At 38.2% G+C, this 20,669-nt stretch overlaps 1 pseudogene; it reads left to right on the top strand.

Moving 5' to 3' along the window:
* LOC148163066 (uncharacterized) overlaps nucleotides 1-20,669 on the top strand; it is a 150,053-nt pseudogene that overhangs the window by 82,737 nt on the left and 46,647 nt on the right.

Below are 20,669 nucleotides of genomic sequence, written 5' to 3'. Positions count from 1 at the left end.
CATAGAATATCATGTCATTTGCAAAGAGTGAGAGTTTGATTCTTCTTTGTTGATTTGGATGAAATCAAATCAAATAAAAGTTTCTTATGTTGTTTGACTAAAGAGGATTGGACTTCTAGTAGTATGTTGAACAAATTGGCAAGAGTGGACATCCCTGTTGTGTTACTAACCTTAGGGGAGAAGCTCTCAGTTTTTCCCTTTTGAGAATGATATTCGCTGTGGACTTTTCATATATGGCTTTAATGATATTGAGGTATGTTCCCTCTATCCCTACACTGTGAAGAGTTTTATTCAAGAAAGAATGCTGTACTTTGTCAAATGCTTTTCCTGCATCTATTGAGAAGATCATATGGCTCTTGTCCTTTCTTTATTAATGTAGTATATCACATTGATTGATTTATGGATGTTGAATCACCCTTGCAGCCCAGGAATAAATCCCATGTGGTCCTGGTGAATAACCCTTTTAAAATACTGTTGGATCCTATTGGCTAATATCTTGGTGAAAATTATGGCATCCATGTTCATGAGGAAAATTGGTATGTAATATCCTTTCTTGTGGTTTATTGTCTGGTTTTGGGATCAAGGTAACTGTGGCCTCATAGAAAAAGTTTGGAAATTTTCCTTCCATTTCTACCTTTTGAAACAGCTTCAGAAGAATAGGTATTAGTTTTTTAAGTGTTTGGTAGAATATACTGGGAAACCATCTGGCCCTGGACTCTTGTTTGTTTGAAGGTTTTTGAATATTGCTTCAATTTGCTTGCTGGTTATGGGTTTGCTCAGGTTTTCTATTTCTTCCTGTTTCAGTTTTGGTAGTTTATATGTTTCTAGGAATGCTCAATTTCTTCTAGATTGCCTAATTGGTTGGCATACAGTTGCTCAAAGTATGTTCTCAAAATCATTTGTATTTCCTTTGTGTTGGTGGTGATCTCTCCTCTTTCATTCATGATTTTATTAATTCGAGTCCTTTCTCTTTACTTTTTGTTAAGTCTGGCTAGGGGTTTATTGATTTTATTAATTCTTTAAAGAACAAGCTCCTAATTTGGTTGATATTTTCTACTGTTATTTCATTTTCTATTTTATTGATTTCTGCTCTTATGTTTATTATTTCTCATCTCCTGCTTGGTTTAGGTTTTATTTGCTGTTTTCTCTCCATCTTCTTTATGTGTATGGTTAGTTTGTGTATTTGAGACCTTTCTTGTTTCTTGAGAAAGCCTTGCATTGCTATGTACTTCCCTCTTAGGACTGCCTTTGCTTCAACCCACAGGTTTTGAAAAGTTGTGTTTTCATTTTCATTTGTTTCCATGAATTTTTTGAATTCTTTAATTTCCTGGTTGACTCATTCATTCTTTAGTAGTATGATCTTTAAACTCCATGTATTTGAATTCTTTCCAAATTTTCTCTTGTGATTGAGTTCAAGTTTTATAGCACTGTGGCCTGAAAATATGCAGGGAATAATTTCGATCTTTTGGTACCAGTTGAGACCTGGTGACCCTTTATGTGATCAATTCTGGAGAATGTTCCATGTGCATTCAAAAATAATATGTATTCTGCTGCATATAATTTTCTCTTTTTTAGCCCATGTGAACTCATTCTTCATGCCTTGGCTTAAGCATTTCTTTTCATAAATATTTCCTGACTTTATAGTTCTTAAAATGACCTTATTCTCTGCTAATTTAACATATATTCAAGTCTCAATTATAACCTTAAACTCAATCTAGTGTTGTTGGTTTTTTTTTAAATACTTTTCATGGGCGCCTGGGTGGCTCAGTTGTTAAGCGTCTGCCTCCAGCTCAGGTCATGATCCCAGGGTCCTGGGATCGAGCCCCACAACAGGCTCCCTGCTCAGTGAGGAGTCTGCTTCTCCTTCTCCCTCTCCCCCTGCTTGTGTTCTCTCTCTCACTGTGTCTCTCTCTGTCAAATAAATAAATAAATCTTTAAAAAATAAAATAAAATAAAACACTTTTCTTCTCACTAGTTTTTGAGTTCCTTGATGACAGGTATTACCACATTTATTTTTTATGCTCTCCTAGTACCTCACCTGCCAGTAGTAGCTGGGTAACAAACTGATTCAGACTTTCAACTTTAGTGCAAGGTGCTACAAATTAATAGGTGACCAAAATCTGTGCCCACTCTATCCATTAGAATCTACTGGGGAAAAATATTAAAGAAGTTAAATAAAATTAAGGAAGATACCACAATTGTGACAAGTGATAAAAATAAACTGTGATAAAAAGAAAAGAACAAGGAAAGGAAGAAAAGAAAATAACTTAGTAAACCAATTTAGAGTTGGAGTCAAGGAGAATTTCACAGAGACATACCTGATCTGTTTTAAGATTTGCTTTCAATGAGTTCTTTTTGCTCCATTTGTATGTACTTTCTATATTTTTATGGATTTTTTTTCAGTCATGGATGTGAAACTTTTCTGAGTTCCCAGGCCAGTCTAGCATGAATTAAAGAACATTAAGAAAGTAAATATTCACTTCACAGATGACCCATAAAAGTTCAAAGAGAGCCTAGGTCACTATTTTTGGTAAACAAAATTATTATTTGGGGGCAGAAAGAGGAAAAGAAACAGCTCCTTTCTGTAGTACTCATACAGTGAGGGATTGAAAACTACCTGCTTCTTCCCCTTTCTTCTTCTTTGACTCATTTATTCTCTGGATAGGTAACCACTATTCACTAGATCTTAAATATCCAATGCTTAATTATCTTTAGTCCTGATCATGAAGTGAGGCAAGAGGAAATATGGATATATTTATCCCTAGACAAAAAATTAATCAAATTTCCCTTCACAATATTTTCCTTCCACCAGCTTTTGATTAAAGCTGCTAATGGAGGAGGAGAGGAAAGATAGAGGAGGAGTAGGGGACCCTATTTCAACTGGTCCCCGGAATTGAGCTGGATATCTACCAGACCACTCTGAGCACCCACGAAACCACCCTGAGATGTAAGAAGATCTGGATCTCTACAAACAGAACATCACAGGTGGTTGGTTTTGAGGTAGGAAGCGGGGAGCCCTGATTCTGCGGGCAGATCTTGGAGGATAAATGACAGAGGGAGGGAGCCTGACCATGGGGATCCTACACCACGCATGAGGGACAGGCTTGGGCGCTGGAGACGGGGCACAGACACGCAGACCAATAGCAATGGGGAAAGAACTTTAGGGCAGCCCCCCCGGGGCAGAAACCCAGAGCAGTGGGGTTGCGTGTGTGAACTGGGAGTGGCTGGCAGTTTTAGAACACAAAGGGCAGAGACGTGCTCTGACCTAGAGGCAGGACTGGGGGCACTGCGGAGGGGCACACAACCCAGGCCACTGTAGTTTATAGCAGCACAGACAGAAACGGAGACAGTGTGGCCTGGAGAGCTCACTGAAGAACAGACTGCAATCTCTCTGCTCTGAGACGGAGGGTTGGAAACGTTCTCTTCCACTCTGACTCACGGAAGAGACGTGGAAAGCCACCAGGGAAAGCCACCAGAGAAGAAAAGAACCAAAAACTGATTCCCACTGAGCCCATCCCCCGCCACAGTGGGCAGGGCAGTTGAACCCTGTTCAACTCCGCCCAGACAGGTTTGCCTGAGTAACAGCGTGGCAGGCCCCTCCCCCAGAAAACAGGCTGGGAAAACAAGAGGCTAGCAACCCTAAGGTCCCAAGAAAGCAGGTGCATCTTGCTTGGGTTCTGGTCAATAATTTGGAATTTATACATTCCCTCAAACACCCATCAACGGAATGACTAGGGGGAGGAATGCCCCAAATAGAAAAGACTCAGAGATTATGACTTATGCTGCAGATTTACAAATGGATGCAGATATAACCAAGATGTAGGAGATGGAATTCAGGCTAGCAATTGTGAAGACAATGGCTAGGATGGAGAACTCAATTAATGGCAACATAGAGTCTCTAAGGGCAGAAATGAAAACTGAATTGGCAGAACTTAAAAATGCTATCAATGAGATCCAATCCAATCTAGATAATCTAACAGCTAGGGTAAGTGAGGCAGAAGAACGAATAAGCGACCTGGAAGACAACTTAATAGATAAAAAGGGAAAAGAGGAGGCCAGGGAAAAATAACTCAGAATCCATGAAAATAGAATCAGAGAAATAAGTGACACCATGAAGCGTTCCAATGTCAGAATAATTGGAATTCTGGAGGGAGTAGAGAGAGAGAGAGAGGACTAGAAGATGTATTTGAGCAAATCGTAGCTGAGAACTTCCCTGATCTGGGGAATGAAAAACATTCGCATCCTAGAGGCAGAGAGGACTCCTCGCAAGATCAAGGAAAGCAGGCCAACACCCCGGCATGTAATAGTAAAACTTGCAAATCTTAGAACCAAGGAAACTATCTTAAGGGCAGTTAGGGGGAAGAGATTCCTTATGTACAGAGGAAGGAACATCAGAATAACGTCAGACTTATCCACAGAGACCTGGCAAGCCAGAAAGGCCTGGCAAGATATATTCAGGGTACTAAACGAGAAGAACATGCAACCAAGAATACTTTATCTGGCAAAGCTGTAATTTTCAATAGGTGGAGAGATGCAGAGCTTCCACTACTGGCAGAAACTGAAAGAATATGTGACCACTAAGCCGGCCCTGCAAGAAATATAAAGGGGGTTCAATAAAAGGAGAAAGACCCCAAGAGTGATATACAACAAAAATTTACAGGGACAATCTATAAAAACAACATCTTCACAGGCAACATGATGACAATTAATTCATATCTTTCAATAATCACTCTCAACGTGAATGGCCTAAATGCTCCCATAAAATGGCACAGGGTTGCAGATTGGATAAAAAGACAGGACCCATCCATATGCTGCCTACAAGAGACTCATTTTGAACCTAAAGATACATCCAGACTGAAAGTGAAGGGATGGAGATCCATCTTCCATGCCAGCGGACATCAAAAGAAAGCTGGGGTAGCAATTCTTACATCAGACAAATTAGATTTTAAACTCAAGTCTGTAATTAGAGACACAGAAGGACACTATATCATTCTCAAAGAGTCTATCCAACAAGAAGATCCAACAATTGTAAGTATCTATGCCCCCAACATGGGAGTAGCCGTCTACATAAGCCAACTGTTAACCACAATAACAATACATTAATTGTAGGAGACCTCAATACTCCACTCTCAGCAATGGACAGATTGTCTCAGCAGAAAATAAACAAGGAAACAAGAGCTTTGAATGACACACTGGACCAGATGGACCTCATAGATATTTACAGAACATTCCACCCTAAAACAACAGAATACTCATTCTTCTCGAGTGCACATAGAACTTTCTCCAGAATAAACTACATACTGGGTCACAGATCAAGTCTCAACTGATACCAAAAGATTGAGATTATTCCCTGCATATTCTCAGACCACAATGCTTTAAAACTGGAACTCAATCACAAGAAAAAATTTGGCGGAAATTCAAACACTTGGAAGCTAAAGACCACTCTGCTCAAGAATGTTTGGGTCAACCAGGAAATCAAAGAAGAACTTAAACAATTCATGGAAATCAATGAGAATGAAAACACATCGGTCCAAAACCTATGGGATACTGCAAAGGCAGTCCTAAGGGGGAAATACATAGTCATCCAAGCCTCACTCAAAAAAATAGAAAAATCCCGAATTCACCAACTAACTCTACACCTTAAAGAACTAGAGAAAAAGCAACAAACGATGCTTAACTCATGCACTGGAAGAGAAATAATTAAGATTAGAGCAGAGAGCAATGAATTAGAAACCAAAAACACAGATCAGATCAACGAAACTAGAAGCTGGTTCTTTGAAAGAATTAATAAGATCGATAAACCACTGGCCAGACTTACCCAAAAGAAAACAGAAAGGACCCAAATTAATAAAATTATGAATGAAAGGGGAAAGATCATGACTAACACCAAGGAAATAGAAACAATTATTAGAAATTATTATCAACAACTATGTGCCAATAAACTGAGCAATCTGGATAAAATGGAGGCCTTCCAGGAAACCTATAACCTGCCAAGACTGAAAGAGGAAGAAATTGACAACCTGAATAGGCCAATAATCAGGAACGAGATGGAAGCAGTGCTCAAAAACCTCCCAAAGAGCAAGAATCCACGGCCTGATGGATTCCCTGGGGAATTCTACAAAACATTCAAAGAAGAAATAATACCTATTCTACTGAAACTGTTTCAAAACAATAGAAACAGAAGGAAAACTTCCAAACTCATTCTATGAGGCCAGAATTACCTTAATCCCCAAACCAGGCAAAGACCCCATCAAAAAGGAGAATTTCAGACCGATATCCTTGATGAATATGGATTCCAAAATCCTCAACAAATTCTTAGCTAATAGGATCCAACAATACATTAAAAGGATCATCCACCACGACCAAGTGGGATTTATCCCTGGGATGCAAGGGTGGTTCAACATTCGCAAATAAATCAATGTGATAGAACACATTAATAAGAGGAGGGAGAAGAAACATATGGTCCTCTCAATTGTTGCAGAAGAAGCATTTGACAAAATACAACATCGTTTCCTGATTAAAACTCTTCAGAGTATAGGGATAGAGGGAAAATTCCTCATGTTCATAAAATCCATCTATGAAAAACACACAGCGAATATCATCCTCAATGGGGAAAAGCTGAGGGCCTTTCCCTTAAGATCAGGAACACGACAAGGATGCCCACTCTCATCACTATTGTTCAACATAATACTAGAAGTCCTAGCAACAGCAATCAGACAACAAAAAGAAATAAACTGTATTCAAATTGGCAAAGAAGAAATCAAACTCTCTCTTTTCACAGATGACATGATACTTTATGTAGAGAATCCAAAAGACCCCACCCCCAAATTACTAGAACTCATACAGCAATTCAAGAATGTGGCAGGATACAAAATCAATGCACAGAAATCAGTTGCTTTTTTATACACTAATAATGCAACTGTAGAAAGAGAAATTAGAGAAATGATTCCATTTACAATAGCACCAACAACCATAAGATACCTCGGAATAAACCTAACTAAAGAGGTAAAGGATGTATACTCTAGGAACCTCAGAGCATTCATGAAAGAAATTGAAGAAGACACAAAAAGATGGAAAAATATTCCATGCTCATGGATCAGAAGAATAAACATTGTTAAAATGTCTATGCTACCCAGAGCAATCTAGACCTTCAATGCTATTCCGATCGAAATTCCAATGACATTTTTCAAAGTGCTGGAATAAACAATCCTAAAATTTGTATGGAATCAGAAAAGACCCCGAATCACCAAGGAAATTTTGAAAAAGAAAAACAAAACTGGGGGCATCACGTTGCCCGATTTCAAGCTATATTACAAAGCATTGATCCCCAAGACAGCATGGTACTGGCACAAAAACAGACCTATAGACCAATGGAACAGAATAGAGGGCCCAGATATGGACCCTCCACTCTATGGTCAAATAATCTTTGACAAAGCAGGGAAAAAACATGCAATGGAAAAAAGACAGTCTCTTCGATAAATGGTGCTGGGAAATTTGGACAGCGACATGCAGGAGAATGAAACTCGACCATTCTCTAACACCATTCAGAAAGATAAACTCAAAGTAGATGAAAGACCTCAATGTGAGACAGAAATCCATCAAAATCCTAGAGGAGAACATAGGCAGTAACCTCTTAGACATTGGCCACAGCAACTTCTTTCAGGATACATCTCCAAAAGCTAGTGAAACAAAAGCAAAAATGAACTTTCAGGACTTCATTAAGATAAAAAGCTTCTGCACAGCAAAGGAAACAGTCAAGAAAACAGAGGCAACTCACAGAATGGGAGAAGATATTTGCAAATGACACTACAGATAAAGGGCTGGTATCCAAGATCTATAAATAACTTCTCAAACTCAACACCCAGAAAACAAATAATCAAGTCAAAAAGTGGGCAGAAGATGTGAAAAGACACTTCTCTGAAGAAGACATACAAATGGCTTAGAGACACATGAAAAAATGTTCATCATCATTAGCCATCAGGGAAATTCAAATCAAAACCACATTGAGATACCACCTCACACCAGTTAGAATGGCAAAAATGGACAGGGAAAGAAACAACAAATGTTGGAGAGGTTGTGGAGAAAGGGGAACCCTCTTACACTCTTGGTGGGAATGCAAGTTGGTACAGCCACTTTGGAAAACAGTGTGGAGGTTCCTCAAAAAATTAAAAATAAAGCTATCCTATGACCCAGCAATTGCACTCCTGGGTATTTACCCCAAAGACACAGGTGTAGTGAAAAGAAGGACCATATGCACCCCAATGTTCATAGCAGCAATGTCCGCAATAGCTGAACTGTGGAAACAGCCGAGACGCCCTTCAACAGATGAATGGATAAAGAAGATATGGTCCATATATAAACGGAATATTACTCAGCCATCAAAAAGGATGAATACCCAACTTTTACATCGACATGGATGGGACTGGAGGAGATTATGCTAAGTGAGATAAGTCAAGCCAGAGAAAGTCAATTATCATATGATTTCACTTATTTGTGGAACATAAGGAATAGCATGGAGGACATTAGGAGAAGGAAGGGAAAAATGAAGGGGCAGAATCGGAGGGGGAGACCAACAATGAGAGACTATGGACTCCAAGAAACAAACAGGGTTTTAGAGGGGAGGGGGGACAGGGGATTGGATAGCCCAGTGATGAGTATTAAGGAGGGCATGTACTGCATGGAGTTCTGGGTGTTATACGAAAACAATGGATCATGGATCACAACAACAAAAACTAATGATGTATTGTATGGTGACTAACATAACATAATAATTTTTTTATAAAAGCTGCTAATGGAAGTCAAATTGATGAGTTTGAGCATCAGATTTTATTTCTCATTCTTATCCTCCTTAGGAGGACACAAAGGTACCAAAAGACATGCAGTCAGAATGACAGAGAAATAAAGGACCCTGAATAATCAGTAGACTGGTTCTGATTGAAAATCCATTATGTCTTATTTATTTTTCAGATTATTCATCATCTGGGATTAGTATTCTTCCAAGATAGATACATCAAGAGGCCATTAAAATATAGGCTCACAGCAGAGATTGCAGACTCCATATGAGAAGAATCCAATGTTATTCCCTTTGGTCCTTAGCATAGAAACACACTCAGTAGTGTTCTTTAGATATCATCATTCATTTATCCATCCAGCAAAAAAAAAATATTGATTGCCTACTATGTGCTTGGAACTGTTGTATACTCTGGGGATACAGTGGTATCTGAGATTAAGTCTTATCCTCATGGATCTTCCATTGGGGGATGTAGAGGAGGCAGATAGTAAACAAATAAAGATATAAATAAGATAATTTCAGATTGTGATAAATTGTATAAGTGTAGAAAACAAGGTGATGTGTAGTGATTTGGAAGTGGGCAATGTCAGATGGGAAGACTCTTTGAAGAGATGATATTTGAATTGAGACTGTAAGCTGAGAAAAACCCTTTCATACAGAAAGTCAGGGAAAGAAGCACCTGTGTGGCTCAGTTGGGTAAGTGTTGAACTCTTGATTTTGGCTCAGGTCATCATCTCAGGGTTGTGAGATTAAGCCCCATGTCGGGCTCCACACTGGGCATAGAGTCTGCTTAAGATTCTCTCTCTCCTTCTCATTCTGCTCCTTTCCCTCCCTCTTTAAAAAAAGTAAAGTTGGAAAGAACTAAGGAGAAAGAGCAAGTATAAAATTCCTAAGGGAAAAACAGGCTTGATGTGCTCAAAGAAAGAAAATCAACATAGCAGGAATGTCAATGAAGTAGACAGATCATGCTGAGGTTTGTAAGATATTGTTAAGACATTTAGTTTTATTGTCAGCTCAGTGGAAATTCACAATGGAGGGCTTTCTTCACAGGAATTATCCTGAATGCTGTGCAGAGAAAGGTTTGCAGGGTTCCACAACTGGAAGGAGAGAGAAAAGTTCAAAATCTGACAGAAGTCCAAGAGAAACCTACTGATATCTTGAACCAGAAATTGACAGTGGAGAGAAAAAAATCTATTTTAGAAGTGGAAGAAAGTTTACTGATGGATTGGACATGGGATATAAAGGAAAAAGAGAAACTAAGTGTGACCAAAGATTTTGGTTTAAGCAGCTGGATGAAAGGGGAACACTGGAGGAGGAGAAGGGTGTTTTGTGGGGGGGAGTGATCAAATCGTTGTTTTTTTTTTTAAGATTTTATTTATTTATTTGACACAGAGAGAGACAGCTAAGAGGGAACACAAGCAGGGGGAGTGGGAGAGGGAGAAGCAGGCCTCCCACCGAGCAGGGAGCCCAATGCAGGGCTCAATCCCAGGACCTTGGGATTATGACCTGAGCTGAAGGCAGACGCTTAATGACTGAGTCGCCCAGGTACCCCCATATCATTGATTTTGACATGGTTAGCTGGGGACACCTACTAGACATCCAAGTGGAGGTCTTGAGTAGGCAGTTGGATATATAAATTTGGATTCCAGGAAACAAGTTTGAAGTAGAAGTAGAAATTTGATAAGTCATCAGGATATGGGTGCTATTTAAAGTCATGTTACTGGACTTATGGACAGATGGTAGATATAGAGAAAAAGAGAGGTTAGTAACAAGACCTCAGGTGTTCCAACATTTAGAGATCAGGTAACAAAGGAGAAGCTGGGCCAGCAAAAGGAACTGGGACAGATCACATAAAGCAATAGGAGAAAAAGGAGAGTGTGGTGTCATGGGAGCAAAGAGAGAAAAGAAAGTATTTCAAGAATTAAGGAATAACCCACTATATTAAATGCTAGTGAGAGAAAAGTCAGATGAAGAGAGAAATAACAGTGGATTTGGCAAAATGAGGTGGTTAATAGCCTTGACAGGAGCTGTTTTAGCTGAGTAGTGGGGATAGAAACAAGCCTGGCATGGATTGACAAGTAAAAAAGAGGTTAGGGAGTGGCTACAATAAGGTTGGACACCTTTTTTTTTTTTAAATATTTTATAGTGACAGGAAGCAGAAAAATAAGGCAGTAGCTGGGAGATAATGTGGAGTTAAGTTTTTTGTAATGAAAATCTATATGTTAATAGGAATGATCTAGTAGAGAAGGATAAAAGTTGTACCACAAGATAGAATGGGAAAAATTACATAAATAAAGTCCTTGAGAGGGCAATAAGAAGAAGGATCCTGAGCACATTTGGAGGGGTTGGTCTTTGATACAACTATAGATACTTTATCCAAATAGAGTTTATGGATACAGAGGCAGGCAGGTTGGTAATTTGGTGGTGAGAAGATAAAAATAGTTCTTTTCTAATAATTTCTATTTTTTTAGTGAAATAAGAAGTAAGATCATCAACTGAGAATAAAGAAGATGGAGGAGAAGTTGGAGGTTTGTGGAAAGAGGGTGTGGTGAAAGAATTGTTTCTGAGAGTAGGAGTATTAATAAATTAAGGAATTGTAGTATGGCTAGGCAGTACTGTTAGGTCCTTCACAAAAGTTTTTATCACACATTTTCAAACCTGAATTTCATCTGAGAAAATCAGATCCAGCTCTCCGTGGGGCAGTCTACTCCTGGTTCCAGGTATTGCTGCCCTAGATAGAGACTTAATCTATAACAATTGGAAAAATTGTATTGACATTGGAGAGGAGAACTGCTTTGCCTGTGACTTCCAATACTTGAAGCACCTTGTCAGGCAGTCCCAGGTAGATTAGATGGACCTTTTGTGTATATTCTTGCACACAATTTTTTGCTCTTTGGAATGTCATCAGAGAGTTCCAGAAACTTCTCTTGATTTCTTTAATTTTCCCAATCCTCAGATGATGTTTTGTTCTTTTATCATGAATTCAAATGGGAATCTGCTGTTATTCCTTATCATGTCCTAATGGACCCCTCCACATGGTTTTTCTTTGTCCTTTGAAATTGTCAAGCTAGACCATACCTTAATGCTCTACTGAACACATCTGTCTCACACTCTCACAACATCAACCTTACTGTGGGTGCTGAACAATGGAATTAATGATTGTGATTATGTAATACTAAATAGGATATTTCAAGTTTTTCTGAAATAAAATATGGAAAAGGAATTACTTTTGATGGAGAAAGTGAAAGCCACATTGACTGTGTTTCTGAAAAACATGAAGAGGCTCAGTTTGGATCTAAAAACAGTGACTTCAAAGTAGTGTGATCAGGATAGTCCCACTTTCTGTTGGTTGTTCCAATGTAAACATTAACAGTTCCCCATTATTCCCCTCAGTGTTCTGATTTGAACAATACACTATATTATCACCCTGCCTCAAGGGTCTGATATAGTCACTGACTCTGGAGAAAATTGTCTTCCGTAGCTAGCTTCTATTCTTTTTGGACTCTCATGTGCTCATAAGAGTAGAGTGCCACACTACTATCACCACTACCATCACCGCTACCTCTAGGGCCTGATCTCAAAAAATAATTTCACCATGTCAGTCTGGTCCTGCCTTCTCCCCTTAGATTCTGCCTAAAACGCTTTTCTACATTTACCTAGTTGAATCAAGGGCTGGCTCCGGATTAATGACTTTAAATTAAGCCAAAACTGGACAAAGGAGAGGTACATCCAGTCCCTCTACATGATGAGACCTCCCCCCTCACTGTTTTCTATGGTATACTTCCCAGTATATCCATACTGCTGAAGCTAGAGAATCTGGTTTATGACCCCCGAGTCCAAATTTTAGATAGGCCTTTTTCATCACATCAGAAATACTATTCTCTCTTGCTTGCTACAGAAAGAGACATGGACCAATGAAGTTAAGTCCACTATGGAAAGAAAGGTAGACCCTTTAAGACCTGATGTATGGAATGGTCAGGAACCCTTGATTCTGACTACTATGACATCAGGGATCAAAGATCAGAGGGACTGGCTATAGACACAAGTGAAGCTTTCTTGTCAAGCTTCACAGAAATCACACTTTCAAGAGTCATGGTTTCCTTGTTTTGTTTTATGGTGGCTTTTTGTTTTATTTTAAAGAAGATTGCAAAAACAAAGCAGAAAAGGAAAGCCCAGAGACAAAAGAAAGACATTTAAACAACGGAGGAGAAATATTGGGTCTGTTTCATTCTTCTTGCTTGTATCATTTTGTCTTTCCAGATACCTAATCTTTATCTCATCTCTGACATTATTACCAATCCAAGATTTCCCACCCCCCAGAGGTAGTTGTGGACATGAGCTGAAACTTAAGAATGAATCATGGTGTATATTTCACATATTAATCATTTTTTTTAATTAGAAAGTGTAATGTTTTATAGTCTGCATCAAATTTCCCCATGTCAGAATAACTCTATCAAAGTAACAATGTACCACCTTGCATTCCCACCAACAGTGTAAGAGGGTTCCCCTTTCTCCACAACCTCTTCAACAAAAATATGCTTGATTTCAATATGGCTCCATTAAAATGGCCATGTCACAATGTTATGTACCCACCCAAAACCAGTGTGGCTATAAGAATAAACTCTATGTAGATCTGGTCTGAATCCACTGTTATATGCCTCATATCTGTGTTAAAATGCCAATATCTTGTTTCAATGCCCATAATTACTACAACTTACTCTTTGCTAATGCACTTACTCAAAGTATAGTCTTTAAGCACCAAGTATTTATCAATTGATTTGTATGTATTAGCTTCCCCTCCAAAATTCTCTGCAACATGCTGTGACTATTTGATGCTTCAGCTCTCTATATTCAGTCTAAGTATTCTGTGTCTGAGTTACTTTTATCAACTGTGTTTTCTCTGGGTATGTTTTCCACTCTATAACAATGGGAAGGGGGATTTATATTTAATCCTTTTGGCTAGAAAGGTCACTTAATGCTTAGAGTGGCAGCTGAAATGAATCTTCCATTTGTATTTCCCCTTCAGTAGCCATTCTCCATCATAGATAAACAGATGACAGACAGATGATAGATGATAGAAATGTGAGACAGATTTGCTAAGTTGTCACTATAAGTAAGCATTTGCCTTTTAGCAATACCTTTGTTTATTTGTCATTTTTAAGAATCAAGCCTGGAAATATCTTGACATTTAAATATTTAGCATGTAGAATCAATGTGGGCCATGGTGTTTCAAACTTCCTTAAAATCATGGCTAAACCTTTCCTCACTCCCTTAAAAAACTGTCTATGTGTAGAACCCCTGGAGATCATCCCATCAGAGTATCCTTCCTAGAAGTCCTGTATCTCCACCACCAAAGTTCTCTGGAAGAAATTAGAAGTAAGCTCTCTTAAAAGGAAAGTTAATGTTTGTAAATACTGAAAAAGAAAGAAAGCCCAATCTTATTTGGAAAGAATTAGTAGAGAGTATTATGCATTTATTTTTCAGTAGGAGGTGGGGTTGCAGATAGGAAGAGGCATAGTCAGAGATAACAATGTTTCTAACCATAAATATCTACATAGCTATATTTATGCCAGATTAAAAGATAACTCTTTGACACATTTCCTGAGAAAAAGTCAGCACTGACCAAATTAATCTAAGATTTTTAAAACTGTATTTCCTTCATTTATCTAAATATCATAGTAATTTCTCAAACATTCTGAGAAAGAACAGGAAATATTCCTTAACAAAACCCATAGTTTTAGTGAGAAATTGAATAAAAGAAGAATGGTTTTCTTTGTTTTAAGAGGATGCCATTATTTTATTATATGTGTTATATCAGTCTAATATGACTTCTGGATGATTTCATTTATTTGCTTGTAGAATATGGTAATAATCTATTTTACTGTAACACTTAAGACTATGTGTTTTATTTTTTAAAGTATCCTGAAATATTTCATATTTATTATTTCATTTAAAATAGCTTTATGATTCATGAATCCAAAGAGGACAATCCTTATACTTATTCACCTTATAACTGGGATGACTCTCTAGGAACAGCTAAACTTGAAGCAAATTATAGGAACAAGTTTTCTTCAACCACATGCTTGAAGCCATTCTTCGTATGTATCATACATTTCAATTTCTATATGTGGTTATCATCACCATAATTCAAGTAATTTACTTAGCACAATGAATGCTAAGACTTGGCTGTAGCAAAATGATATGAAAATATCAGTTGAGATGAAGACATTATTATAATCATTAACTTGTCATAATTTAACAAGGCAACTGCTATTTCATGTTTTAGTGTACTTAAATAATACATTAAATAGTACATTGCTCAAGCTAATGCTGAATGTTAGCTAATTGCTGATCTTTAGTTACAAGACATATTAATAATTGAAACTAAGGGCGAACTGTGTTTCTCTGTAAAAGTAGAAACAACAATCAGAAAAAAATAATGAAATGGATTATCCCCTAAAAGTTTTTATAAATTTTCCTGAAATGCAATAAATTATAGAAAAATGGAACTAATTCACCAAAAAATAATAACTGGTGTTTGTTCACATATTGAAGTGTTTTTTTGAGGGGGCATTTTTAGTTAAGTTGACCACATGACAAAATAACCTTCCCCAAAAAACCCACTGTGTGGAATGACATCAAGAGAACAATATAGTTCTTTCCCAACTTCACTCCCCCTCAGAAGAACAACTAATGACTATTCATGAACAAGGCACCATTGAGAAAATCCTGGAACACAGGAGTGAGGTTGAAGAACCCACCTGCACCACAGAGACTAAGACACACTGCATTAGAAAGGTAAGAAGCAGCTACACAGTGACCACATTGCCCCTCCCCGAGGTCAGCACAGCACCACTTGGAGAGGTCTCCCCTGAGTCTCCGGTTCCTCCAGTGGGAAATAAGATCCCAAGGAGACAATTAGTACCCCCAGCGTTGTGGGGCTCCCTAATATGGTCTCACCCCATGGAGACTACAGTGGAATCTGCAAGTATCAACCCCTGGCAATCTGTGACAGAGAAAGCAGGAAGCTTGCAACAACCAGTACACAAATCTTGGAAAACTGAGTTCATATCTGCAGTGCCCAAGGAGTAATCCCAACTAGCAGTTCTGCTCATCTGAAGAACGAAGTTGGTGGTATCTTTTAACTAGAGACCTTGTTAGAATGAAGATCTGCCTGATTTGGATTTTCAAGTGACTTTTGCAGACCTTAGTGTCTGGTTTGCCCATTCCCAGGCAAACCCACAAATGGGGAGAGTGTCTCTTGGCCCCATCTGGCCATAGGGGCTTGCAAGAGCACATGGAAGCTATATAGTCCAACAATGCTCCAGCTGAGAGGTATGTGGAGCCAATTGCCCCCAGAGCAAAGCCAGTACCAGGCATGGAGGATTCCCCTGCTATGCCCAGGCAGGGGAATTAGTTTATAGCCAAGACAAGGGGATTAATTGGTAGCTCTCAGCTCCTCCAAAGTGGAAAGGCTGTTTGTGAAAAGGGTGACAGGCCTGGAGGGACCCCTCCTTATTTTGCCCAAACATGGAAACTGAGACATAGCTCCACCCACTGTGGAGAGTATCTCCCGACCCCATCTGAACGGAATGGCTGGTGATAAGACCTGGAAGCTGTGTAACCCAGCAATGCTTAAGCTGAGAGATACCAGGCAGAGCCAACAGAAAGCAGAACAAAGCCAGTGGCCCTGTGTGGCCAGGGAACTTGGGGCATGGTTTGCCTTGATTTAAGACAACAAAGAGCTTTATCAGCTTAAGAACTGTTTCTTATGTTGCACCTGGGAAAGGAAACTAATTCATAGCCCCACTCATGCTGAATATAGTCTTCAGCCTTCCTGACAAGGGAACTTAACCAAAACACATGGGAAGCTATGTAGCTCATCCAAGTCTTGCTCACAGTGGCACTTGAACAGAGAGCACAGCCTGTGGCTTTCCCTATCTGCAGAGCAAAACTAATGGCCTCACCTGACCAGGGAATTCAGTCATACATTTGCATGATTGGAGTCCTCCAAAAATGAGTCCAGCCCCTGGGTCACAACCTGTTGTCTTGCCAAGGCAGGAAATTAATTCATAGTCCTATTTACTACTGAATATAGTACCCAGGCCAAACCATAGAGTAAGCCTGACCAGAGATTCAAGGCAACCCCAGAGCCCATGCTACAGCTTCACATGAGCAGGGAACCAAGCCAGCAGTCCTATTTAACTGTTCTCAGCCAGTGGCGCACCACCTCTATTCCTGACTTCAGAGCTTCACCCAAAAATATACCCTAATAGCAGGAGATTTTTTTCCTATATTTTCTTCTAGGAGTTTCATGATTTCAGTTCTTACATTTAAGTCTTTCATCCATTTTGAGTTAATTTTTGTGAGTGGTGTAAGATAAGGGTCAAGCTTCATTTTTTTTTACATGTAAATATCCAATTTTCCCATTTATAGGGAAAAAAATCTCCTTGATATGGGTCTTAGTAATGATTTTTCTTGGAAATCAGACCTAAAACACAAGCAACAAAATCAAAAGTCAACAGTCAAGACTACATCAATCTAAAAAGCTTCTGCACAGCTAAAGAAACCATCAATGAAGTGAAAAACAACCTATGGAATAGGATAAAATATTTGTAAACCATATATCTCTTAAGAGGTTAACATCCAAAATATATAAAGAACTCATACAGTTCAATAGCAAAAAAACAAAAAACAAAAAAACCCCACAAATAATCCAAAATTAACAAAACTGAATAGACATTTTTCCAAAGAAGATGAACAAATGTCCAACATGTACATGAAAAGATGCTCACCATCAGTAGTCATTAGGGAAATACAAATTAAAACCACAATATCACCTCACATCTGTTAGAATGGCCATCATCAAGAAGACAAGAGAAAACAAATGCTGGTGTGGATGTGGAGAAAAGGGAACCCTTGTGTATTGTTGGTGGGATTATACATTGGTATATCCACTATAGAAAACAGTATGGAGGTTCCTCAAAAAATTAAAAATGAAACTACAGTATGATCTAGCAATTTCACTTCTGGGAATATATTCAAAGAAAATGAAAACACTAATTCAGAAAGATATCTGTACCACCATGTTCATAGCAGCATTATTTACAATTGCCAAGACATGGAAACAACTTAAGTGTCCATTCATAGGTGAATAGATAAAGAAGTTGTGGTATATGTATACAAAGGAATATTATTCAGCCATAAAAAATAAGGAAATCCTGCCATTTGCAACAACATGGATGGATCTTGCAGGCATTGTTCTAAATGAAATAAGCTAGACAGGGAAAGATAAATATTGTATGATCTCACAGAGAAGGGGGAGTTGGGGGAGGAGGAACTGGAGGAAGGTGATCAAAAGGTACAAACTTCCAGTTATAAGATAAATAAGTACTAGGTATGTAATGTACATGATTATTATAGTTAACACTTCTATGTGATATATAGGAAAGTTGTTAAAAGAGTAGATCCTAAGAATTCTCACCACAAAGTGATTTCTTTTCCTTTTTATTGTATCTATTGAGATGATGTATGTTAACTAAACCTGTTGTGATAATCATTTCACAATATATGTGAATCAAACCATCATGATGTACACCTTAAATTTATAAAGTGATGTATGTCAATTATTTTTCAATAAAACTGGGAAAAATTTACTGTGAGTTGATGAGTGATATCAGAGAGGTAAATAAGGAAATGCAAATATGAGGTTTTAAAGATGTTAATTGTGCAAGATGAACACAAAATACTGGATGTGTGAGAGAATAAAAACTGATTTTTGTAATTTGCTCAGCACACATTACATAGATGGTACCATCTATGTGGACTGGTGATTCTGGAAGATAGAAATGGGAAGAAACTGGGGAATTTTAAGGGGCATGTGAAATTAGAAAGAGAAGAAAATAAGAGAGTGGTACTGAACTCATTGTGGGTCAATATAAAATCTAAGTAATAAGGAATAAAGGCCAATATTGAGAGTATAGAGGGAAAACTGGGTGGATTTGAATGCAGGTAACCTCAGAATTAGTTTTGATCTGTGTATTATTTTTCTGTTGTTGCAAATTGTCACAGACTTAGCACCTTAAAACAATATTTTTATTAAGCAATATTTATTATGTCACAGTTTATGTGGGCTAGGAGTCTGGATATGGTTTACCTGGGTGTTCTGCTCAGGGTCTTACACAGGGTTGCAATCAAGGCATCAGGTAGGCTTCAATCTCATTTGGAGTTTGGGTTCTCTTGCAAGTTCATATGGTTGTTGGCAGAACCCAGGTTGTCACGTGGCCCTCTGATAGACCCTCTCACAACATTGTGGTTTTCATCAAGGTTATCAGAAGAATCTCTAGCTCCATTCTGCTAGGACAGATTCTTACACAACAAAACCTATTCAAGGAAGTAACTATACAATTAATACCCCCTATCATTTTCTCCATATTCTATTGGCCAGGAGCCAGTCACAGGTTCTGCTTACACTTAAGAATAGGGGGTTAGGTAAGGTACATAACTTTAGGGAGGGGTGTGACCAGATAAATAACATCTTAGCCCTTAAAAGGGACTAAAATGGTACTAAATGAAATAACTCAGCTTTTTATTTTAAGGCAAAGTGAACAGGAAAAAAATATATACATATATAATGACCCTTAAAGGTTATAGAATTATGGAAATCTTGGGACAGATATTCTTTTAAAACTTAGTGATGTTAACTGAGTAACATGACATTTTTCATTCATTCAACCAACTGGTTGCCCATATTATGCCAATTATTGTTGTGGTAGTTAAACTGTGATAAAAAAAAGCTACTGTGCCTGCTTCATGGATCTATAATACAGTAGGGTAGACAGATATTAAGCAAGTAAACACATATAGGAATACAAATTGCAATAAGTGCTCTGAAGAAATAGCTCAGAGAATAGTGAGAGAAAATAAGGCTGGTGCAATCACCTTCAGTGCAGTTTGTATATCAGTATTACCATTAATTATAGCTACTAAAAGAAAAGCAATAATATACAAGAGATGGACAGGAGACTTAAAAGGGGAGAAGTGGGCCAGAGCTCCCTTTTGCGGCTACCTCAGTAAAAAAAATGGGAAACCGTATGGATGTTCCTCAGGACATTAAAAATAGAGCTATCCTACGATCCAGCAATTGCACTACTGGGTATTTACCATAAAGATACAGATGTAATGAAAAGAAGGAGCACATGCACCCCAATGTTCATAGCAGAAATGTCCACAATAGCCAAACTGTGGAAGGAACCAAGATGTCCTTCAATGGATGAATGGATAAAGAAGATGTGGTTTATATATACAATGGAATATTACTCAGTCATCAGAAAGGATGAATACCCAACTTTGCATCAACATGGATGGAACTGGAGGGGATTATGTTAAGTGAAATAAGTCAAGTAGAGAAAGACAATCATCATATGGTTTCACTCATATGTGCAACATAAGGAATAGAGCAGAGGACAATAAGGGTGGGGGGGGAATGAATAGGAAGAAATCAGAGAGGGAGACAAACCATATGAGACTCTTGACTCTGGGAAACAAAATGAGGGTTGCAGAAAGGGAGGTGGGTGGGGGGATGGGGTAATGGGTGATAGGCATTAAGGAGGGCACATGATGTGATGAGCACTGGGTGTTGTACTAAACTGATGATCATTGAACATTATATCAAAAACCAGTGATGTACTATACCTTGGCTAATTGAATTTAAATAAATTAAAAAATGAAATAAATAAATAATAAATAATAAAATCTTTAAAAACAAACAAAATGATAACAATACTTTCCAAGAAGTAGGGGCAGAATTAGATGTAGAAGAGGCAAGGTTGGAGAACAAGTTGAAGTGAAGTTGACACTGATAAGGTTAGAGGATAGT

The sequence above is a fragment of the Eumetopias jubatus genome, unplaced genomic scaffold (assembly GCF_037043125.1).
Source record: "Eumetopias jubatus isolate StellerSeaLion01/CBP00866 unplaced genomic scaffold, mEumJub1_p1.0 scaffold_11, whole genome shotgun sequence".
Taxonomy (NCBI): Eukaryota; Metazoa; Chordata; class Mammalia; order Carnivora; family Otariidae; genus Eumetopias; species Eumetopias jubatus.
The sequence above is the reverse complement of the archived record's forward strand: the minus strand, read 5'-3'. Positions and strand labels throughout refer to the sequence as shown.